Raw genomic sequence first — 26,177 nt, forward strand, 5'->3', positions numbered from 1 at the left:
ACTGGGCATGCTGCAAAAAGTGTGAGAGGCATTCTGGGAGCGGAAGGGTTTCACGAACTGGGGTAGTCTTCCTCACTCGGCTTTTTTGTTTTAATCATCAGTCAGCAGAAACGTCTCCAGAGGCCTTGCTGCCTGCCCTGATTAATGAACTTCGGATCTTTCTGTGCCCTGGGGTTCTGCCCATCATGTGCACTGGGCGGGATCCTAACACCATCACTCCTGGGACCAGTGTTCATAAGTGGGCCTGCTAGGCATCTGCAGGCAGGGCTTGGCCACCTCCTAGGAGCCAGGACCTGCTATGAGGTAGCCTGAGGACAGGACAGAGGACTGGACCACAAAGGCAGGGCTTTCCCTCCTGGGGACACACCCAGGACAGAAACACTTTTCCTGGTGGAACTGTGTGGGCAGAAGGGACAACATGACCAGGGGGCAACCGGACCAGAAAGGCAGGGCTTACCCTCTTAAGGACACAGCCAGGACAGAAACACTTTTCCTGGTGGAGCTGTGTGGGCAGAAGGGGCAAAATGATACCCTCAGTAACATGCCTGCCTTGGTCAAGATGCAAGTGACTTGGTTTGGGATTCCCCTAAAACAGAGTGCAAGATAAGGCTTTGAGGGCAAGGAGTTTATGTGGGGGGTGACCACAGGAAGCACAGAGAGGGTGGGGAGAAGTGAGACAGAGAAGGAAGAAAAGCCAATAATGTCTTGTTAGTGAGGAAGTTACTGCAGTGGGCAACGGGGGCCCAGCAGCACGGGTGTTCCTCTGGCAGATGCCATGAAGAATGCCCCTCAGATGGTCCCACAGAAAGATAAGGAGCTGAATAGGCATCCACCACGTCCTGTCCGCTGCTGGTCAGGTGGCTCCTGGGGCTGTCACCTCCCTCACTCTCTGGTCCTCTCCCCAGCATGCTCCCTAGGCCAGTGTAGTAAGTCATGAGCTTAAATGGGAACTATCTTCAAGCTGCTTCTAGAGTATGCTTAGTAGATCTCGGATCCCTTGGATAGGAATCTTGGCAGGGTCCCTATACCAGTCCCACCCCTGAGGCAAACATCAATACTTTGCCAGATGAACAGGCTGAAAGCTGGTGAGTGAAGGGTGCCAAGTAGCAGAGGCCCATAATTGCACCTGTCCTGGCAAGAGATGAGCAAGGAACAGTTTATCAAGCATCGCCCAGCGTGCACCAAGCACTTATGGGCCCAGCACCCATTCAAGTGACCTTTGCTCCCTGGACTCCAGCGTCTTCTGCCCAAGGCAGGAAAGAAAGAACGGGAAAAATACCTTTGCTCTGGGCTTTGCATGGCCTGGATCAGGTTCACAGCTAATTAGAAGTAAATATGAAGCACAATGATGTATGAACCTTCGGTGGCCAAATTCATGAAAGGAATAATGGGTATATGTTTTCTTTCTGTGGAATTTTAACAAACAAGTGGCATTGCCATCCATTATTTATCTTTTTTCAATTGCAGTGAATTGTTTGCAGTGACAAATATCCAATTTCTGTATTTACAGAAAACTCGCACATGTGTAGATCATGGTACAGTTTCACATTTACTGTATAAGGTACTGACTTGTTTTTTTAAATAGAGAAATTTGGTAATTATTGCTCTATTTCTTAAGATGTGAAAGTTGATGCATAATAAATTGATAGGCCATTTCTTTTGTGCTCCTGTAAAAAATAGCCAGCCAGCTTCTCCTTGGAAATCATGGCTCTTTATATTTGGGGAAACTTAACCTCTAGCAGGATGAGACACCTGGAGAGAACACACTCTAGGCACACAGCAGATGAGCAACAAATATATGTTTACAAAATTTGTCGGTTGACAGAGTCACTGAGAATTGGTATTGTTTTTAAATCCCCCAGGCAGGGTCAAAGTCACACCTTGAAATATACACTGCAGTTTTGGGCCCTTAGCATTGGATGACCACACAGTCATCACTTGTTCACACCTTCAACTTGGTTACAGTTTTAAGTAGGATTGTGAGAAAAAGGAGTTTGCAGGACTGAAGGTAAATACCTGCACAGCATCCTAAGACAATCCTCCAAGTTGACTAAGCAACCATGACTCTCTTACCCAGGCTTCTTGGCCTGGGAGAAATGTACTGTATTAGTCCATTCTCACACTGCTAATAGAGACATACCTGGGACTGGTTAATTTATAAAGGAAAGAGATTTAACTGACACCCAGTTCCAAAGGGCTGGGGAGGCCTCAGGAAATTTGCAATCATGGCAGAAGGGGAAGCAAACACATCCTTCTTCACACGGCGGCAGCAAGGAGAAGTGCTGAGCAAAAGGGGGAAAATCCACTTACAAAACCATCAGATCTTATGAGAACTCACTAACTATCATGAGAACAGAAAGATATGGGTAACCACCCCCATGATTCAATTACCTCCCACTGGATCCCTTCCACAACATGTGGGGATTATGGGAACTACAATTCAAGATGAGATTTGGGTGGGGACACAGCCAAACCATATCTGTACCTCCAGTGTCACTTCATTCATTCATCTGTTCTAATGGAATCTACTACAAAAGGTAGGCGTGCTGATTGCTGAGGAGGCACAGCATTACACACGACCTTGTTCTCCAGAGACTCAGCACTTGGAGATTAAACATAGTCATGGAGGGAAGCTAAGAGTGGAATGTGTTCAGCATGATGGCAGAGTCTGAACCAACTGTACATAGCAGGTGAGCAAAGAGAGAGGGGCCATAAGGACCTTGAAGCTGTTGCCCATGAGCTGGCCTCTCTTCTTCTCTGATGTGATGTGTACTGACTAAGTGTGGCTCAGTGTAAGAGAAACAAGTGGATGTCAAAGTAACTTGTGTTAAAATGATTCCATCTATTTCAGGAGTCCAGTTGTAATTTCTAAGCCCTTATTTACAGATGCTTTCTCTTGAGTCCAGTAACACATGAATACTATATTCTGTGAGTTCTTGCTTTTAACCCCACTTCTCCTGAGTTCCCTACATTTGTAAAAAAAAAAAAAAAAGAAAAGAAAATCAAACTACTTAGATAACTGAACCACATGTACCTTCCCTACCCTGGAAAGAAAATTGAGCCTTCTGAACTCCTTGTCATCCCCAATACCTCATCCCATACTCTCATTTTCTTCTTTACATTCTAGCAACAAATTTTCATATACACACACAAAAACAAAACAAAACAAAGCAAACAAAAAATAATAATGAGAGTGAGAGAGAGTGCTTGAAGGGGCACCAGCTAGGCCAAGTGTGTAGGCCTCGAATTTCTCAGAGTCTGGCTTGAACTACTTACAGAACAGCGGTCCTTGGGGATCAGACTTGGGTCTGCCTGTGGCTATAGAGCTCCCTGGGATATTAGTCCCAGACCAACAACAGCCTTTTATATGAACCCATGGGCTCCACCATGAACCTGGTCCTAAAAATTAGCGTCTTGATTCTTTCTTTATTATTTTTTATTTTTTATTTATTTTATTTTTTTACTGAGCAGCTGCTATCAACGACTTCTCAAGTTTTGCTTTCTGGTAGCTACCATTACAAAGCACTCTAAAAACCAATTTTACACTTAATAAAGTTTAACTATTCAATATTTTTCATTTTAAAACTAAATAACAGACATTTAAAAGAATATTTCTTTTTTAATGACACTCATGCCACTATTTTAGAAAGCCGGATGACATCCACTGTGCATTCCTATCTCCTTAACTGCCAAATACTCTATTAGTCAAGTTTGTTCATATTTACAAGATTTTTTTTGGATGTTTTACTGCTATCAGAAGATCTAACATCTGTTTCTCCAGGGATTCTCCATGTGTTCTGTAGTTTACAATTGAAACCACTGTTTTCGAAATACATTTGGATTAAACTCAATGTACTAAGACTCGATTTCACAGGGAGCCCCATGCACGCTTCTGGGGTTTTCTCTCATGTAATTTTTCCGAATGGTGAGACATTTGCTCTGGATTTAGGTGTGTGAGATAGAGTAACAGTGGAGTTCAATGGAGTGCATGTGTAAAATAACGTTTTTAAAGGCATCCAAGTGTGGGGAGGGTTTCTGGGTGTCCCTGTTTCTGCCTGGAGCACAACAGAAGAAAGAAAATTCCTTTGACTTTGCTCTTTTGGGAACCACAGTGGCAGGGGCAAGTCCAGCACATCGCCTTGTGTCCTTCCCTGGCCATCAACAACAACACCGTCCATAGACCTTTCTGTGGTGGTGGGAATGTTCTACATCTACACTTCCCAATATAGTGTTGCCACTGGTCCCTGGCAGCAATTTAGTGTTGAAATATGGCCAGTGAGACTGAGCAGCTGAGATTTTTATTTTATTTAATATTTTAAACTTAAATTTGAATTCTAATATCCATGCACAACTAGTGGCTATCTGTATTAGTTCTTTCTCATGCTGCTAATAAAGAAATACCTGAGCCTGGGTAATTTATAAAAGAAAGAGGTTTAACTGACTTACAGTTCAGCATGGCTGGGAAAGCCTCAGGAAACTTACAATCCTGGTGGAAGGGGAAGCAAACATGTCCTTTTCACATGGCGGCAGCAAGGAGAAGAATGAGTGCCCAGTAAAGGGGGAAGCCCCTTATAAAACCATCATATCTCATGAGAACTAACTCACTATCAAGAGAATAGGATGGGAGAAACCACCCCTACGATTCAATTGTCTCTACCTGGTCCCTCGTATGACACTTGGGGATTATGAGAACTACAATTCAAGGTGAGATTTGGGTAGGGACACAGCCAAACCATATTACTATCATTTCAGACAATGGAAGTCTACATGCCTCAGCTACTCTGAGATGTTTCTCCCCTGAACCCTCTCTTATTTCTCCAGATCATCAATGCCTCTGAACTACACTCCTTCAATAGAACAAATTACACCACTGACCCCAAACTGTTGACTACTGTGCCCAGTGTCAGTCCATATGCCATTGTTGTGCAGACCAGAAAAGGGGCTCTTCATAAAGCTTTCTTCTCTCATGTATTAGAAAGTAACATATCAACATGCAAATTCACCAGGGCACAGATATAACAGGCACCCCATAAGCATGGGCAATGTGTGTGGCCTGCCCAACTCCAACTACACGTACTTGTCCAGTTCTCCATGTGGTTTCCAATCCTTGGATGTGGACACAGCATGAAGACGGCTGACAACATGCAGACTGCTGGCACCGTGAGAATATTCACCATCTTCCCCCAGCACCTCATGGTAACAAGCAGAGGTCCAAACAAACCACGGAGTCCTGACAAGAAGCTGACTGCTCTGACAATCTTCCTCCTGACACAGAAGTCCATTTCGTAGTAGTGTCATTTCTGTGGGGACTTCCTGAAGAATCATCTTCCATCGTTTCCTGTAGGATATCTCTGTCTGCCTTCAGATATGGGGAATCAGTTACAAAGCCCTGCTTCAGCCTCTGCTTTGTGGAACGGAGATCTTGGGGTGCTGTGGCCAGCTTAGGCATTGTGTTCATGGTGGAGGCAGAGGTCAAATGGTGCAAGCCAAAGTACACAGGACTCTGCAGGTCTAGGCACGGAGTAACTAACATGCCAACACTTCTGCCATGGGTTTTGGCCAAAGCAAGTCACATGAGGTGAAGAAGAACACTCTAACTCTATGAGAGGAACTCCAAAGTCACATGGCAGAGTGTGTGGACACAGGAGATGGAAAGGAGTGAAGAACTGGACCATCATTGCAATCCATGGCTCACAAATTCTAAAGCAATGTATACTGAGAGGTGAACAGTGGATGTCTTGGCAGCAAGAATGTGAATATGGGCGATTGTTATTGTCTTTGCTTTATCTATGTTATATCATTTCATTTTACAGTGTCAAATTATAGAATGGGTGTAATTTAATGTTAATAAGGGAAATAGACTCATGAAAAGAATCTGGAAAATACAGAAAATTAGAGGGGGAAACCCACCTAAACTGTGTTTTTCACCAAGAAGGTTACTAGCATTGTGAGTGAGACACTTCTTTCTTGCTGAAGACTCTCATGCATTGCAGGATGTTTAAAATATTTGGTTCCTGAACATTCAATGCCAGTAATGGCTTCTTGTCATTTTTGCAACCAACTTCCCCACCACCACCACCCACATTTCTAAATCACCTCCAGAGGCCTCCCTCATAGAGAGCACAGAAAACCACATTTATCCTTTTGATGTGGTTACTCTTTGGCTTTTATGTGCATGACATTAATTGATTCACTCATTTTAAAAATAATCTTATGGTTTTTCTCATTTATTGTTCATTGTTTTCCATTGATATGGTACACCACATGGATAATGTTGAATATAGATTTTTAAATTCCTTTTTAAATTAATAATGTACAGATGATCCTGCATGTCACCTAAATGGCCCAAAGTCTTCTGATCTTCTCACATCATCTAGCCTTTGACAAGAAAACGTTTTTAAATAGGTACCTAATTGACTGTAAAAAGTCCAATGCATTCCCCAAGACTTTTCATAGCTTTCTAGGGTGAGGAAGGGGTGCCTCCCTTCTTCTTGTTGCTGTGGCTTTAGTCTCTCCCTTCCATCTCTCCCCATCATCCCAGACACCTCTATCTCTTTCCTACAGCCCTGCCTTCTTTCCCCACCACTTTTCATGGACACCTCTCTTCTCATTTATTTCTCCAGGAATTTCTTACTCAAGTCATTAGTAGGTAATAGATTGTTACTACACATTCGGTGACAATGGAAGGTCACTGCTGCATGGAGCTGGAAACAACCCCAAAGTGTGTATCAGGAATCACAGCTGCTCAAGTTCAATGGCCACTATGTGTTTTAGGGCACACTTGGGGTTTGCAGGGAGTACTTAATCATAACTTTCTTGCCTGCAAGTTTTGAGTCAAGTTAGACACGCTCCAGTGAGGGAGGAAGATATCGGCTAAACTGTTGGAGAACATAGCTTGGATCTGCAGCCAAAGTCAGCATTCTGATGTTTTCCCCTCAAGCTGACAACCTGCGAGTTCTTACCCAGCCTACTGCATGGAGGATTGTGACCTATTTTTCAGGAGATGCTGGTTATAGAGATCACATAAGAGTAGTTTCTTTAACATATAAATCCCACCTGATAGAAAAATACTGACCAGCGAGAGTCCAACTCTTCCTGTTGCCTATCAGACGGATCTCTCTCCTTTCTGAAGGGGAGAGGAGGACAAAGATCCCCTGAATTTCTGGTGAGTCCAGCATTCTTTTTTGTCTCCATCCCACTGCTAAACTGCCTTCTCCTTTATTTTTTTCATCTCTTCTCCAACATGCAGTGAAAAATGCCTCCCCCTTCTTCCTCTTTCTGGTGGCCTGTGACCACCAGAAAAATAAAAATATTTATTGCTTTGAAAGTCACATCCAATCTGATCCTGAGTTACTGTTATACCTTAAAGGAATCCTTGTCAAGGATGTTGAGGAAATTCTTCCATATTTCGTTAGTAAAAGAAATGTATAATTTATACACACAAACACACACACACAAACACAGATGTAATGTTAACGAAGAAACTCTATTGTGTTTCCTTATTCTTGTACATAAAGACACCTTTTTTAAAAAATGCATCGAAGATGAAAAACTTATAAAAACGACTCTAGTGAAAAATAAATCCAAAGATACAGGGTATGAGAAAGGCCCAAGTGCACTACTGATACTATTCAATAAGTGAGCCTTTGTGTAAGAGATGAATTAAAATAACAGACTAAGGACAAAAACCACTCTGTTCCAACTTCCCAAAAATAATAGAAAAATATTTTAAAACAAAATTAATAGGAATAAGTACATATGGACGGTGCAAAACAAGAAAATGTGGATCAGCAGACCAGAACATGTGAGGAATTCCTAGAAGACAGAAACCAGATGGGATTAGAGTGACAAGAGTAGATGAATCTATAGCCAAAAATCATAAGCAGCGTGCAGGATGAATCCCCACATGGCCTTGGCTCACCCAGCTCTTCCCCCTTTCTCACTTGTAGTTCTCAAAAATAACTATAGAATGTGCTGGGAATGTAACATCCTGAGATAACGAGGAACTGGCTAGAACAGAGCCCGGGCTGTTCCTGCTCGTCCTAGAACACGATGTCCTTCAGCGCGTTAGCCCAGAAACTCAATTGTGCCTGGGTATAAAACCCAGGGCAGAGTAGCCTTTTGGGGTCCGTCAGTTCCAGGGCAATGTAATGTGAGACATTGAGATAAGACTCCATCTGCCCCAGAAGCAGATTTCCTGAGCCCTAGGGGACTGGCTCGCCTTGAATTCCAGACACGGATTTTCCCTTGGGGCTATCTGTAGGTAATAAAGTTGCTTTACTTAATTTGCTATATTAGTCTTCTGTCTCCCTAGACTTGTGCAAGTGATAGAATAACCAGTGACTAGTGAACTTACTAGAGAAACTGGGGCTTACACGGTGAATCCTGCTTCACACACCCCACAGTTACTCTGAAGCTAAAAACAAATGCAAAGAAATCCTAAAGCCCAGGAGCAGGGCCTGGAGCAATCAATAGGGAACTTAATTAGAAGACTGCATTTAGAGCAGCTTCCAGGAAATTCTCTCCTGTCCCCGGTCCCGCTCTCTATGCAACTCACAACTGAACGTCTATCAGCTCAGTCCATGAAATGCCCTCCAAGGAAAGTAAATCTTCTGGTTGGGGCTTAGTAGAAGGGGATCACCAGAAGTAGTAGAGGGAGGCTGAGGAAATGCCAAGTGTTTTTAATATTATACAGTTCCAAAATTAGTAATGTAGTTATCAATTTTTATATGTTTATTGTTAATTGGGATTTCTCTATAAAGTTTCTGTTCAAATACTTTCTTTCTTTTTTATTAGGTTATCTTTTTAAATTTTATTTTTATATTTTTTGAAATGGGGTCTCACTACAGTGCCAGGCTGGAGTGCAGTGATGCGAATATGGCTCACTGTAGCCATGACCTCCCAAACCAGGCACCTCAGCCTCCTGAGTAGCTGGGACTACAGGCACACACCACCAAGCTCAGCTAATTGTTGTATTTTTAGTGGAGATGGGGTTTCACCATGTTGCCTAGGCTGACCTTGAACTCCTGGGGTGAAGTGATCCACCTGCCTCAGCCTCCCAAAGTGCTGGGATTACAGGTGTGAGTGACAATGAGTATGCCTATGTGTCTTTTTTCTATACATATTTGAAATAATTCTGTGCATATTCTGGGTAAGGATAATTTGCTAATTTGTGTTGCAAATGTGGCTTCTCATTTCATAATGTCTCTTCTAAGTTCTGTATGGTATGTTTAATTTCCTAATTTTAATGTGGTAATATTTAATCAATTTCTTTTCTTTATCATTAGTATATTTTGTATCTGTTTAAGAAATATTTTTCTGCACCAAAACCTTAATATATGCTCCTATGTTATTTTTGAAAGCTTTGTAGTTTTGCTTTTCATAGTTAGCTCTATAATCCAGATGCAGTTTATTTTGTCAGTGGTGTGAGGTAGGGATTCAATTTTAATTTTGTTTCCATAAAAATATCTTTGAGGTGGGAGGATCATTTGGGGCCAGGAGTTTGATTCCAGCCTGGGCAACTTTTTGAGACCCCCATCTCTACAAAAAATTTAAAAATGAGCTGGGTTTGGTGGCGCATGCCTGTGGTCTCAGCCACTCAAGAAGCTGAGGTGGGAGAATCATTCGAGCCCAGGAGGTTGAGGCTTCAGTGAGCCATGATCATGCTACTCACTCCAGCCTGGGACACAGTGAGATCCTGTTTCAAATAAATCAATAAATAATATATAAGAATATAAAAATATGAATATCTTTACTGCCTAGGGACATTTATTTAAAAATCTACTTTATCCCATTGCTCTTCAGCAATATGCTTATTTATGACTTTTCCATTCTATTGTGTTGATCTTCCAGATACCAAAGACTTATTATAGAACTAGTGTGATATTAGCTACAGACAGATAAATAAATAAGTCCTCTTACCACTTTCTTCTCCTTCAAGAGTGTCTTGGGGAAAAACACTTGGAAAATATTGAGTCTTTCCCACCCCTATTTTTCAATCTTTATTATTTCGTTTAAAGTATGATTTAGCAAATAGCAACCAGGTGGCTTTTTTTTTTTTTTTTGAGATGGAGTCTTGCTCTGTCACCCAGGCTGGAGTGCAGTGGCACGATCTCGGCTCACTGCAAGCTCCACCTCCTGGGTTCATGCCATTCTCCTGCCTCAGCCTCCTGAGTAGCTGGAACTACAGGTGCCCACCACCATGCCCAGCTAATTTTTTGTATTCTTAGTAGAGACAGGTTTCACTGTGTTAGCCAGGATGGTCTTGATCTCCTGACCTTGTGATCTGCCTGCCTCAGTCTCCAAAAGTGCTTGGATTACAGGTGTGAACCACTGTGCCCAGCCACAGATGGCTATTGTTTTTTAACCCTGAGAGTTGCTGGCCATCATTTACTCTAGCAATTGCTGGAATTTTCATTTAGGTCATTAGTCCATTTTCATTTAGATCAGGCACTAATACACATGATTTCAGCTCCTCCATCTAACTCTGTGTTAATTGCTACTTGCATGCCGTGGCATCCCCTTTCCTTATGTTGCTTGTTTGATGATGTTTCTGTTCATTTCACTTTTGCCTTTCCTATTAAGAAGTTCTACAGTACTTTCTTTTACATTCATAGCGAATTTCCTTCTTGTTTCTTTATTCATACACATATTAACTATTATTTTAAAGTAAATTATCAATTTTTCCCCATCAAGATGCACTTCCATTACAATGCCTTAATTTCCTCCTACCTCACAATTCCTTAATGAGAGCTATAGAATACTTTGATGTCCTCCAACCCCTTGCATGCTCTATGCCTTCTTCTTGCTTCTTATATGATCTTTGATATTATTTTTTCCTTCCCTCCTCTTTACCTATTGCTCTATGGTAGAATTTATTGAACTAGTTTACCTATTAAAATTTCTGTTAATTTATGTGCCTTTCACTTTGTGTATTTCTAAATATAATTAAACTTCCATATATGTGCATGTGTATATTGAATATTTTGTGTTTCATGTATTAGTCGGGTTCACTGATCACCACTCTTTATTTATTTCTATTTTTTATTTTTGAGATGGAGTCTTGCTCTTCTGCACTGGGCTGGAGTACAGTCACATGATCATGGCTCACTGCAGCCTCTACCTCCCAGGCTAAAGCAATCTTTCCATCTCAGCCTCCGAGTAGCTAGGACTACTGTCATGTGTCACCACACACATATAAGTTTTTTGTATTTTTGTAGAAACAGGATCTTGCCATGATGCCCATGCTGGCCTTGAATTCCTGGGCTACCCACTACTTTTTCTTCTTTCTTTCATCTTGTCCATCTAAATTTTTTCATTGAACTCTTTTTCATAGGTATTCTCCTCAGATGACATACTTAGGTGATGTACTTTCTAAATTCTTGAGTACATTTCTTTCACACAATTATATTTATGATCCATTCACTGGGCATAGAAATTTCATTTTGTGGATCTTTTCTCTTATGTATCTGTAGACACAGTTCCACTGTCTTCTAGCATCCAGTATTGCAGATGAAAAGTCTGATGTCTCTAATTTATGCTTTCTACTTCAAAGCATGAATACATATTTATTTTTCTGTAAAATCCAAGACTCTTATCAAATGAGTCTAGATATATGTTTGTGAGTATATCATCAATTTAGTCCAATGTGTTTAAGTATTTTAAATGTGCAGGTATTTCTCAGTTCAGGGAATTTACATATTTGTTCTATTTTGTGTTTAATGAATGCCTCTTGTATATCTGCTCCTTCTTTTCCCATAACTTCTTTCATTTATGTGTTAGACCTCCTAGATTTATCCCCTAACCTTATTTTTTTTCTACCAAGTTTATAATATCTTTTTACTTTTTTCTCTGTTCTTTCAAATACCTCTTGATCTTGATCTGTGTTACTATTAATTCAATCTTAATAGTAACAATTCTCTTAATTTATTTACTATTTTTTAGTTCAAAACTCATGTTTAAAGCCCTGAAAGTATTTTATACTGAAAATTAATTTGCTTAAATTCCACATTTTAAAAAAATCAAGATATTCATCAATCTCACCCAGAAGTCTGTTTTACTGGGTTTGCATATTAATTATTCTGCTCAATCTTCTTCATTAAGGTTTCTGGGCATTTTTAAATGGGACATTATTATTATTTATGAGCTTATACAGTTGACTTAGCTTGGGCTGTTGCAGGAATCCTGTGGATGATAAAAGATATGGTGAATGCTGGCCCTGAGAGCCTGGGGAGTCCAGGCAGCTGTCACCTGCCATTAAGGCACCTAGAGAGATTGCTAGCTCTCTGATGTCCTTAAACATGTTCAGCCATAAGTTCAGGGAGGTCACAGTTCACCAGCAGCTTACTCTTTGTCCTTTAAGAATGTCCATAGGCAAGCCCTCCCAGGACATTCCTGTCCTCCTCCAGAGCTCTGCTGCTGCTGTTTGGTCTCTTGTCTAGCATCTATGCTTCCTGCCAGGTCTATCATATTACAAACACTCACACCACCAAGCTGAATCCTATAGAACCCAGCAGCCCTGTGCTTTAGGAGTGACCAGCAGCTTGGATTAGGAAGTGGGGGAGGGAAACGAGCACTAGATTCACTGTGTCTACAGATTCATCTTCACATTTTTTGCCAGGGTGTTCCAAATCATCCTTCACTGCAGGTAGGAATTCAGTGGGACAATGTCCAGGGATTTTGCACAAAAAGAATTTCAAACCCAGACATTTATATTCAACCAAGCAATTATTCCATTGAGAGGGAATAGTAAAGATGTTCTGATTTGATCTTTTTTACCTGAAAAATTATTTGGACAATGTAGGAGAAAGTTTTCATGACCTTGGGTTAGGCAACAAGTTCTTAGATATGGAACCTTAACTATATTCCACAAAAAACTTGATAAATTGGACATGATCAAAATTAAAACTTTTACTCCAAGAAAGACACTGCTGAGAGAGTGAAAATATAAGCTACAAAATGTAAGAAAATATTTAAAATCACATATCCCATAAATAACTTGTATCTAGAATATATAAATAACTCTTAAAATTTGACAGTAAGATAAGTACTCAATTTTTTAAGTGAACAAAAATCTTAAAAAGGCACTTCACTGAAGAGAATATATGGATAACAAATAAGCACATAAATAGATGTTTGATATCATCATTCATGAGGAAAATGGCCACAGTCATACAATACTTCATATCTATTAGAACAGCTAATATATATATTATATATACAACATATATTATATATGATATCTATACAATATATAGTATATTCAATATATACAATATGTTCAATATATACAATATATCATATAATGTGTATATAATATATACAATATATCATATAATGTACATATAATACATACAATATCATATTGTATATATACAACAATCTATATTGTATGCATATTATATATACATTGCATTATATGTTATATACATTGTATTATACAAAATATTATATATAATACAATATAATGTATTGTATACCTTACATATTGTACATATAATATACAATATGTTATATATTATATACATTATGTATTATACATTATAATATATAATACATATTATATACGTTATAACATGTAAAACATATATTATGTAATATATTATATAAATTATGTATCAGACAATATCAGAGAAAGTTCACTAGTTATACTAGAATGTTCGTACATTGCTGTTGAGTATCCAAAATGATTCAGGCACTCTGGAGATACATGACCCAGCAATTTAATGTCTCAATATTTACTGTAGAGAAATCAAACTTATATTTATGTAAAAACTTGTAAGCAAGTTTATAGCAACTCTACTCACAATCACCAAAAACTGGAAGCAAATCAAATGTTATTCAATTTGTAAATGAAAACACAAACCATGATACAGCCACACAGTGGAATACTATTCAGCAATATAAAGGAATAAATGTAAAAAGATTGATGGTTTTCAAAGGCATTATGCTGAGTGAAAGAAGCCAGTTTCAAAAGGCTGCGTACTATACAACTTTATTTATATGACAGTCACAAAAATTCAAAACTATAGTGATAGAGTTCAGTGGTTCCCAGTAATGAGGACTGAGAGATTGATGTGACTAGAAAGAAAAGCAACAAGGGAGATTGTTTTGTGCGTGATATGACTGTTCTGTACATGTATGGTAGTGATAGTTACAGAAATCTATATGTGTTAATTTTTTAAGAAATGAGCACACACACACAAAAAGTCAATTTTACTAAAAATTTGTGGTGGCTACATCAATCTACATATATATATATATATATGTTAACTTTTTTAGAAGTGTGCATACACAAAAAAGTCAATTTTGCTAAAATTGATGATGGCTACATGAATCTATATATGTGTCATTAATAATGCTTTTTATAAATGTCCACACAAAAGAGTCAAGTTTACTCAAAATTCATTTCAAAAAGAAAAAAGTAAAATAAAGTCATAGTGGATCAAACCTAAAGCTATGCCTTCTGACTACTTCTAGAAATGGGGAATTGATAACACAGAAGGAGTACAATTAAAAATATAACATGTTTTCCAGGGCTGAGTTTTTAAAGTACTTTGTACAATAAGTAAAAATATATCCACATTTAGACATACCATATCAGTAAACTTAGGATAATAAAATGTCAAAACATTCAGAAAGTGAAATAAAATGTCCTTTACAAAGGAGCAAGCATTAGCTGGCATCGTGTATCTAATCCTTTAGACTGGGTGCAAACAAAAACAAAAATAGGGCAAGACTTTTAAAGTTCTGGGAGTGTGGTTAGGGAATCCGAGCCAAGTGAGAGAGAATAATAAAGATATTTTCAGGCTGCATGGACTCCAAAAACACCTCAAAGACACTTTTATTTTGGAAGTCATTTGATGACTGTAGCAACATGAAGTAAACCAAGAAAGAAAGAGATGTGGACTCCAGATAACAGTGGATTCAAACTAGGAAATGGTGGGTGTTCTATTTCAGGATCACTGCAAGTCCCAAGCCCAGAGAGCACCGTTCAGAAGCAGATGGAAAGATGGTGGGTGCAGAGGAGAGGAAAATTGGAGGGTTATGTGGAATGATTGAGACACCGGAAAAACTGGGGAATATGCTCAAGACGACTAGTGAAGCTGGTTGCCAGGGTTTGTTTTGTTTTGTTTTTCAGAATTAATTGAAACTTGACTCTGGGTACATTCTTCCTCGTGTGAGTGGCTTGGGGTCATGATGTTGGACTCCTGGTGAAAGAATTGCATCTTAATATTTTACTTTGTTCTGCTGTCAGCAACTTTTATACAATCATAATAATGGAAAGCCATTGATCAGCCTTTGACTTGTAAAATCACTCTATAGACAAATCACAGAACGTATAACTTATTACAGTGCAAAATGTAAATGTGATGAATCTTGACAAAATAAAAGAGGTACATTTGAAAGGGGTTGGGAGGTGAAAATTGAAGAGGTTCAGAGTGCCAATATCTTCGTTTTACAAAGTTGGAATTAAGAATCTACAGTTGCTCTAATAAGAAATGATGTAGCATCTAAGAGAGGGACTCTGAAACCAGACGGCCTGGGTTTGAATGTCAGCTCTGCCATTTATTAGCCATGTGACCTTGGGCACATTACATAATCTTTCTATGCTCCGGTTTCCCAATCTGTAACATGGGGATATTAGCAGTATCTTCTTCAAGTTGCTTAATATATGTAAAGCACTCAGAATAGTACCGTATATGTGCTTGCTATGAGCTCAGAGATGAACAATAGAAAAACTGGTAAGATGAGTGACAAAAGTAAATGGGAGGAAGGATATAGAAACATAATATATTGCAATTGAGCAAAAAATCCAATCCAACAAAGCAAGAAGTTAGTAGACAATGTCTACATCCAAGAATTCGAAAATGGTAATTTACAGGTATCACAATAGTGATCAGATTTATAAAATGGTTTATTTCTGGCAAATTAGGCTGTGATTTGGTGATAAGAGTGAAGTCTTCTGAACTGTTCAGTTATTCAGCCATGGAGATGTATTCTTTTGATTTTTTGTTAAAAGTATGTGGCTAGATTAATAATATAAATAAGTCATCTCACACCAGTTAGAATGGCAATCATTAAAAAGTCAGAAACAACAGGTGCTGGAGAGGATGTGGAGAAATAGGAACACTTTTACACTGTTGGTGGGACTTTAAATTAGTTCAACCACTGTGGAAGACAGTGTGACAATTCCTCAAGGATCTAGAACTAGAAATACCATTTGACCCAGCGATCCCATTATTGGGTATATATCCAAAGTATTATAAATCATGCTACTATAAAGACACATGCACACGTATGTTTATTGCAGCACTATTCACAATTGTAAAGACTTGAAACGAACGCAAATGTCTATCAATGATAGACTGGATTAAGAAAACGTGGCACATATACACCATGGAATACTATGCAGCCATAAAAAAGGATGAGTTCATGTCCTTTGCAGGGACATGGATGAAGCTGGAAACCATCATTCTCAGCAAACTATCACAAGGACAGAAAGCCAAACACCGCATGTTCTTACTCATAGGTGGGAATTGAACAATGAGAATGCTTGGACACAGGGCAGGGAACATCACACACTGTGGCCTGTCTTGGGGTGGGGGCCTGGGGGAGGGATAGCATTAGGAGAAATACCTAATGTAAGCGACCAGTTGATGGGTGCAGGAAACCAACATGGCACATGTATACCTATGTAACAAACCTGCACGTTCTGCACGTGTACTCTAGAGCTTAAAGTATAATAAAAAAAAAATAAGTTGTCTAACTTCTAAATCACTTTTGTGATGAAATTGAACAAGGAAAACTTAACCCAATAAAATGAAAGGAAGCAATACAAACAAACAAAAATCATAGTAAATTGAAAAGATTAAATAAGGAGGCGAGAAATAATCGGATATTTAAATATTGGTGATCACCGAATGGACGAAGTGGTCCTATGTGTCAGCCATGAAAACTCCCTGCATGGGAGCACAGTGGGTGACAGCACCACCAGTGGCCTCGCTGGGTCCCCCACTGGGTTCCCTCCAAGGCCACCTGAGCCCCAGGCAGCTCTCAGGGAAACACATGCAGTCTCGTTTTTACAGGAGATGAGGTTTCTCTAACAGGAAATTTGGCTCCAAGTCTCACCTTGACCAGGCTGGAACCTTCTTGGATCTGAACTGCAGTCAGAGCCTCTTCCTCTCCAGTCATTCCTTCCCCTTCTGCTTCCCTAGTGGTCAGACCTGTTCACTTTCAAAAGGCCCTCCCTGACTTCTGCTTGCGACTTTATTCTTTACTTGCACTCTTCTAATAAACAACATGCATGTCTTATTACTTCTTTGTGTTTACTTTTTGAAGGATCCAGACTGACATATCCTACCAGAAGATACGGTTCTCTGATTTAGTGATTAAACAAGATCCAACATGTAGCTGTCCTCAGGGATGCAACTGAACAAAACTGCACAGAAAGGCTGAAAATAAAGGGATGGAAAGAAAATGCACAAGATAGAGGCTTACACAACTAAAAAGGAAAATGCAGACAAGTGGAGCTAATCAAGAAAAAGAAAAAAAAGAAAAAAATGCAGCGATATTGATATTTAAACACAGAAACTGAAAAAATCATGATCATAGAAGATGACTTTAACGCAACTATTTGAGAAAATACAGATCAAATCAACAGAAATCTGCAAGAATATGGAGAGAGTGTGCAAAACAAATAAATAAGCCTCAGTGATATACACACAAACACACTCTTTCATAACCCCAAACTTTTTAACATTCACAGAACATTTAGAAAATTGTATTATGTATTAAACCCAAAAATTAAGATAAATTACAAACAAGCAGAAATCATTCAAACCATTGTTCTCTGACCATAATAAAACTGAATAAGAAATTAATATTAAAAGAAGGCAAGAGTGTGGGTTGTGGGGTGGGTAAAAGCAATAATCCACTTGGAAAAAATTATTTAAGTAACTCTTGATTTAAAGACAAAAACTCAAGTCATTAAAAAGTCATAAAAAGCAATAAATGCTATAAATGTCAAAACATGTGGGATATAACCAAAATCGGACTCAGAAAAATATATAGCTATAACTGCATTTTTTAGAACCTGAAACAAGTTAAACAAAAGCTAGATATAAACAAAGAAGTATTAAAAAAACAGTAAACTCTATAGTACCATTTTGTTAGTTCTTTTTGTCTCATCTGTTTTTTTCCTCTTTATGCCTATTTTTGAATTCAGTAATTTTATGATTTCATTTTATCTTCAATATTTGCATATTAGTTATGCATTTTTAAAAAATTTTTAGGGGTTACTCTATGGTTTCAATATACATCTTTAATTTCTCACCTTCGAATAATTTTATACTGCCTCAGGTATAATGTAAGACACTTATGATAATATTTTCATAATTGCTTCCTCCTTTCTTTGTGCTATTATTGCTGTGCATTTTCTTTTTTACATAAATTTCATAATACATTGTTACTATTTTCACTTTAGATAGATAATTATACTTTAGAGTGGTGAAAATAAGAAAAAAATTCCATTTTTATATTTACTTCATGGTTGCTGTTTCTAGAGATCTTCATTTCTATACGTAGATCTAAGTTTCTATCTGATATTACATTTCTTTTGCCTGAAGAACATTAATATATTTTGTACTGGCTCCTATTGGTTAACTATGAATTCTCTCAGGTTTGTCTTTTTCTTCCTATTTGGAAAGTGTTTATCTCACATTTATTTTTGAAAGGTATTTTAGCTGGATATAGAATTTGGAGTTAATAGCATTGTTTCCAATACTTTAAAAATGCCTTTCCATTGTTTTCTAGCTTCCATAGTTACTGAAAAGAATGCTGCTATAGTTTCCTTCTTTTCTTTCTTTCTTTTTGAAAAACATCTTTTCTTGCTGCCTTGAAGACTTTTTCTCTTTTTTCATTTTTTTTTTTTTTTTTTTTTTGCAGTTTCACAGTGATATATCTAGGAGGGCATTTTTGTCCTTATCTTTTAGGATTTTTTCTGATTTTTTGAAATTCTTGGGGCTTTGATTTGGTGTTCATCGCTAATAAAAAAAAAAAACTTGACCATTATCTCAATAAATACATTTTTTACTGCACCTTTTGTCTTCTATGGCATTCCATTTGTATCTTTATTTAACAGTTTGATATCATCCCACAGTTTTTAGATGCTTTGTTCTGATTTATTCTTCACTCTTTTCTCCTCCTTTTGTGTTTCAATTTGCATAATTTTATTGAATTATCTTCAAATTCACTGATTATTCTTTCAGTTGTGTTGAGTCTACTGATGAGCTCATTAAAGGAATTCACTTCTGGTATGTATTTTAAAAAATATATAGTATATCCATTTGACTTTTTTCTTACGGTTTCCCTCTGACAGCAGAAACTCCCCTGTCTAATTACAGATATGTTCATTTTTTTTCCCACTGGATCTTTTATACATTAATCACTGTTATCGTTAAATTGTTATCTGATGGTTTCTACATCAGGTTATTTATGAGTCTGACCATGAGTTGTGTTTTGTTTTCTATTGTGTTTTGGTTGAGACTGTGTGTGTATGTGTGTATGTGTGTGTGGTGTGTGTATGTGTATATGTGTGTTGATCTTTTATATATCTTGTAATTTTTGACTGAATGTTGGCATCGTGTGTAGACCAGAGATACTGAGATAAATAGCATTTTTTCCTCGATATTTGCATTTTTCTTGTTTTGTTTGGCTGCTAGTATGGTTTGAGTCAATCTAGTCAGAAATTGGTTTTATTGTTGCCATGGTTATCCTCCATGCACAATCTTTAACTTCCATTAGTAATGGGTTGTTTTTATTTTGTGCTTGGGTGCAGGCTGATGAGCCTAAATACATTTCTCAGAATTACTGCTACAGCCTCAGATTTTAAACAATCTTTGCTCACCTGCACCACAGGAGGGGTCTCTCAGCATTCTTTTGCCTCTTCTACAGTGGTAGAGTGCTTTTGCTTTTTTTGGTGCTTGTCAGATAAGTAGTAATTGTCAACGAGGCTTCTCTCTTGTCCTTTTCCAGCCTTAATCTTATAAAAGACTTTTGTGCTGTGGCACAAAATGACAAATGAAGACATAAAACTACACCCAACTTTATTAGTCATTAGAGAAGTGCAATTTAAAACCATAATGAGATACCACTACATGCAGGACTAAAATTAAAAAGCCTGAAAATACCAAAAGTTGACCAGTATGTGGAGTTACTGGAACCCTCATACACTGCTATTGACAATGCAAAGTGGTACATTCACTTAGAGAAAACAGTTTGAGACTTTCTTATAATGCTAAACATATAGTGACCATATAATGGAAAAATTTCTTTTAGGTATTTTCCTAAGAAAAATGAAAATATACTTTCACACAAAGACTTGTTTCATGCATGTTCATAGTAGCTTTATTCCTAATAGCCTCGAACCGGAAACAACTCAAATGTCTATCCACTGGCGAATGGGTAAACAAATTCCAGTATAGTCATACAAGAGAATATTACTCATCAATAAAAAAGAAATTACTACTCCCCATAATATGGATGAATCTCAAAAGTATTATGTGGAATGAAATAAGCCAGACATATAAAGCTTCTTTATATTATATAATTCTGTTGATATAAAATTCCCAAAGACATAAAAACTAATGAAAGCAGTTGTTTTTGTCATCATGGTAGAGATCACAAAAACAACAGCTTTCATGGTAGAGAGAGAATTTACTGTAAAGGAGCCTGAAGAAACTTTCTGGAGTCGTGGAAATATTCTACATCTTGATGTTGGTGGTAGTTACAAACCATGTGCATTTGTCAATATTTATCAAACTGTATACTTGGAACTGGTGAATTGTGTTATATATAAATTATAGCCAGTGATTAAAAGTAAAAGGTGAATAATTGTTCCAGTTGAATAAGGGTAGCAGGCATAGGCTGGGGGAAGATCTATGCTCTTGAACCCTTCTTTAGCTGAAGCACTTCTCAGGAACCACTAAATACATCTCAGTCTGAAAGCCAGTGGCTGAGTTTTCCCCACTTGCACGCACTTGAAAATGACAGCCAGCGGGCATGTGAATTTCCCAGGTCATATAGTTTAATAATCTCAGCTCTAGGATTTTAACTAGAATTATATAAGGAACCAACAGAATTTTAAGGAATCAATTGTCTTTTATTCATTGCTTTGATCTTCGAAATAATTTTTGATTACCAACTATATATATGACATAAAGCTGCTATTGGAGTGATAGACAAAGAAAATTCACATATTTGGCACTCTGCATACCTTCTTTTGAGAAATGAAGTTCACATAGGATTTATTTCTCGTTCTCAGGAGTGATTCAGACTGACTGCAAAAGTATGTCTTTTACAGCAGCAACAACAGCAAAAACACATAGAGATTCAGTTATGAATTTGACCATTTGCCCCCGGTCAAATCTCCACTGTGCACAAGGCACTCAGATCATCACTGACAAAACTCTCTGGATGAATGTGCTTTCCTTGGAGCTGCTATGAAAACAAGGGGTCCAGGCAGATGCTGGGATGTAGCCAATCCTTTGGGGCTGGTAGGTGGACAAGTGCAATGGAATTTGAGATTAGGGAATCCCACTCACCGCTTCTTGCAGGAGGGACCACCTCTTTTCTGGAGCTTCGAGTTTACTCAGGAAGATTATCACAGGTTCAGAAAACTGGTTTTTAAAAAAATGACCATTTTGGGATTCACTTGCTTTTTCCCCTTTCCAAAGAGGAATCATTCTTGGAGGCTCTGACATCAGCACCCCTCCTACTGCTCCAGCACAGCCATTAATCACCCATCAAATTCCTGCCTTATTTCCTTTTGGCCTTGGAAATTGTATGTCTTTACTTTTGGCCTTGGAGATTATATGTCTCAAGCTTTCTTGGTTGCTCCTTTTTTTCCCTTCTTTTATTTTCTTTTATGCTTTTATTTTTTCTTTCTGAGGGATGAGGACTAGGGAGGAGAAAGCCATTGTCAATTAATAGAGAGACATTTTCACCAGGTGTTTCTCAATTATCACATTGGCAGCCAGCCCCTTCTGTGTAAATTGTATTGAGGAGAAAAAAAAAGAAAGAAAGAAAGAAAGAAAAACACCTCTTAGTGCAGACATTCTCCCTGGGATTGTAACCAGCTCCGTGTCTTCTTTCCTCGGAAGGACAGTCATCCTCTGGGAACCGCCCTGCTTAGAACTATAAGCAAAGCCAAGGTTCCTGTCTCCTGCAACATCATGATTTGAACGTGTTAAAGTGTGTGATTATTATTAGGTCTTCAACACTCTAGATTTGCTGCCTCATTCCACACAAGTTTCAGAAATAAACCCGCAACCAGTATCCAGGAGAGATTGATGCTTATTCTGTGTCAGAGGCCTGGTCCCCAGACGTCCCCATAAATTTGTCTGCTGGAAGACCATAAACATAATTCTGAGCATGGAAGTTATTTAGATTTGAATTAATTGCTTTTTCAGTTGTTTTCAAATATGCAAATCGAAATAGCCAAAAAAAATGTCCATTAAAAAAAAAAGCAGTCCATTCTCCTGGAGAGATTCTAGAATGTCCTTTGCCAAGGTGATCTGCTTTTTGTCAACTAAAAGGCAAAGGTACATTTTTTGAAAATGGTCCTTGTATGTGTGGGTATTTCCTCCTGCTCTGACATTTTCTTTGTGGGGTGATCAAGTATTTTGTGTTGGTCAGAGCCTCTTTTGACTTCAACAAGCCACCACAAAATGAAATAAGATTATTAAATCAACTGTGGATAGTAAAAGTGCCTTGATCAGCTCTTGGAGCCTGTAGGAAAATGATTTTGTAAAGAAGGCTGAAGGAGAATGCAGGAAAAGACGCACTCATCATCATTAAAAGTCACCTAATGATACCAGCTAGGCAACTGGCATTCTTCTCATCAGTAAGGTCAGAAACATCTCTGCTTACAGCTGTTATGACCCAGCACACTGGCTTCGATGGAGACCTTGAAAGACCTCCTGGGGGGAAACATGGTGGTTTATCTGGGGACACAACTTGTAAACATCCCTCATCTAGGAATTTCCATGAAACCTCCTGAGCTTGGAGAGATGCCCAGCTTGTGCCAGCTCCTGTATAACAAGCTCCAGATGCTTTCTCTACTCTGTGCCAGGTGGGATTCCCCGAGGTTTGCCCTTGACCCATCTCCTTAAAGCCCAAAGTCAGGTATGGGGCAGTTCTGGGGTTAGACACTTGCACGGGGCTGCATTGCTTTTACCCCATGCCCTGCTCCAGTGAGTGTTCAGCCTCTGGTTGTGTCCATTCATAGTCTGCCCAGACAGGGTCAAGTTTAGCTAGGAGAAGGGACTTCGCCTCTCTCTATGACATAACTGATCAGTAATCGCAAGTCAGCTGGTCACATGAAGATTCAGTTTTTGAGCAGATTTGAGTACAAGTCCTCAGCTAGGAAATACAGAAGTCGGAGAAAAATGTAATCTTAAGCTCATCTCTTTGCCTTAGGCCAGTTCCCCACCTGAGATGGAATTCTGGGGCTAATGACTTATTGGGGAAGTGCTCTCAGGAGAAGCCAGTGAGAGGTACAGTTTGGGGCAAGGGAAGAATCAGGCCAAGGTCTGGTTGTAGCTTAATCCTGGCCTCAACTTGAGTCCAGTGGAAGTTCTGGGAGGGTGCACAGGCCCAGGTTACTCTGGGTTGTGGGAAGAGGGTGAGCTTCCACGTATTTGTATCTGTCTGTCATGGGCTATGGATGGCCTGCAGGAAGGAGAGCACAATCTCCCAGTGTCTCTAGGCAAGGCAGCTCCTGAGGGCAGGTCTCCTGGGGGTGGAGTGCATCTGGGAGCACCCATGCTTTTAGCACTGGACTGCGGGTTCTCAGGCTCATTAATAGGCATCCGGGAGAAGCAATAGGACAGTGAAGATGCAGCTGTAGTGGAAAACAAGATGGATGCGTGGTCATAATGGACTTCCTAATACACTCGCAGATCTCAGCCTTCGGCCATGCAGGGAAGGGAGAGGTGGTGCCCATAGAGCAGATGCTTCCTCAGCCAGGGGACATAGGACCAAGGCTAGGGCCAGGCTCACCCCAGTGACAAGGATGTCTGCCCTGCATCTCTGCCACATGAAGCAGTGAAATAGCAGCTCTTTTGGCACACAGGGGAAAAGCCAGGATTAAGGTCCCGCCCTTCAGCACCACTTACCTGCTGAGTCTTTGTGTATCATGCCAAGCCTTCCCTGGGGGCTGGAGCATCCTGAAGTCCTCAGGGGCTCTTCCGGAGCAGAGGTTGCAAACTGCATGCCGAAGAGATGCCTTCTCCTGTGAAAATTGTGTGTGTGTGTGGGCATTAAAAAAAAAAAAGCATGAGACAAAATTTAAAAATCTGGAGATTTCTCATAACACCTGGGCTTTTAGGTTTTGCTGTTGCTATTTTATGAATCTGATGTCCTCACCATAAGGCCTGACCTTCCTACCTGGACACAGGTGTGTGGTGGCTGTGCCTTTCATGTAGGGTGTTTACTCTCCAGCTTGTCAGCTTTCTGGCCCCTGAAAGTGTTTACGAGTGTGACTTCAGAATATATGCATGAAGACTCAAGATTGACAGAGGGGTCAGGCATGGTGTTTAATCCCAGCCTTTAATCCCAGCACTTTGGGAGGCCGAAGAGGGTGTATTACTTGAGGTCAGGCATTTGAGACCAGCCTGGCCAACTTGGTGAAATCCATGTTGCTCACCTGTAATCCCAGCTACTTGGGAAGCTGAGGCAGGAGAATCGATTGAACTCGGGGGGCAGAGGTTGCAGTAAGCCAAGACTGTATCACTGCACTCCAGCCTGGGTGACAGAGCAAGACTCTGTCAGAAAAAAAAAAAAAAAAAAAAAGCAAAGATCAAAACAGGGACACACACTGACCTTTGTAAGCACAGATTGTCAGAGAAATGAAGAGAAGCCCCAGGCATCAGGGCCTTAGGGTCACAGGCAGAGCGGGGCCTCCCCAAGAGGAGAAAGCAGCCAGCATGGCCAAGAGGTAAGACTTGGTCCCAGAATGGACGATCAAAATCCAGAACACAGACCCATGTCTTCCTGTCATCCTCATTGCTCTGGCACTTGACACGTTGTTCTTGTGCTGGTCCAGGGTCACTGGGTTTGGCCTCCACAGGGTCACTCACTGTATGACCTCATGTCCCTGCCCATTGCTTCTCTTCATCCAGACCTCATGTTCTCTTACCTGGACCAACACTCTTGCCCCATCTTCCCTCAGCGGCCCCCTTCTTCTCACCTCCAGCCTCTACCCCTGTTCTATCCCAGCCTCCAAACTAATCTGCCTTCAGCTCAACCCAGATCATACTCCTTCCTTACACATTTTTCAGTGCCCCCAAAGCCTGGGGTGGGTCCACTGGACATCATCAGAGGAATCTGACCCATGGGTCATCCATGTGAAAGGACAGTCCTGATGTATCAGGAGGCTGCTTCTTGGGAAACTTCGGGTTCTGAGTTAACACAGTAAAGTAAAAACTCTCAGTCCAGCCAATGTTCTGCTCAGGACGTGTCTATGGACACCACAGGCTCTGGAAGGAAGAAGGCTCAAGGGCCCCTCGTGGAGGATGTGCATCCTTGGCCCATGTCCTCTGCACCAGAGCTGTTAAGTGGGGAAGGTAAGCAGCTGGAGAAGCTGGGGAGGATGCTGGAGACCCATCCTGGAAAGGCCCTCCATTCCTCCACCCAAACTGCATGCACTAGAATTGACTTGTGCTCTACTGGGACACCCAAGCCCAGCCTGCACCTGCACATATTCAGTCAGAGACAGTGAAGCAAGAGGAACACATATTTGAGCTCTGAAACACACCTGAGAAGATGCTTCCTCCAAGCACGTATCCATTATGGTGAGTGCAATAGTGATATCATCCAAAGAATAGAATACTGAAAGGCACATTATGCAAATGTGCATTCCCAATTATGGATTCATCTGGAAGCTTCCAAAACTTCCAAGACCTCATTCCAGGCTTAGCCAACAACCAGTGCTACCTCAGTGATTGCGCAAACATTACTTCCAGGATAAATTTCTCTTTCATCAAATGAGGGACCTTAAGGTCCATGCCTTGCCCAAGGTCATGCTGCCATGGGGCTGAAGGGCAGAGAGAACCTCTCTGTGAGGTGTGGTTTCTTCCTGGTAGCTCTCCGGGGAGCCCTGAAACTCTCATGGCCCA

The sequence above is a fragment of the Symphalangus syndactylus genome, chromosome 13 (assembly GCF_028878055.3).
Source record: "Symphalangus syndactylus isolate Jambi chromosome 13, NHGRI_mSymSyn1-v2.1_pri, whole genome shotgun sequence".
Classification (NCBI taxonomy): domain Eukaryota; kingdom Metazoa; phylum Chordata; class Mammalia; order Primates; family Hylobatidae; genus Symphalangus; species Symphalangus syndactylus.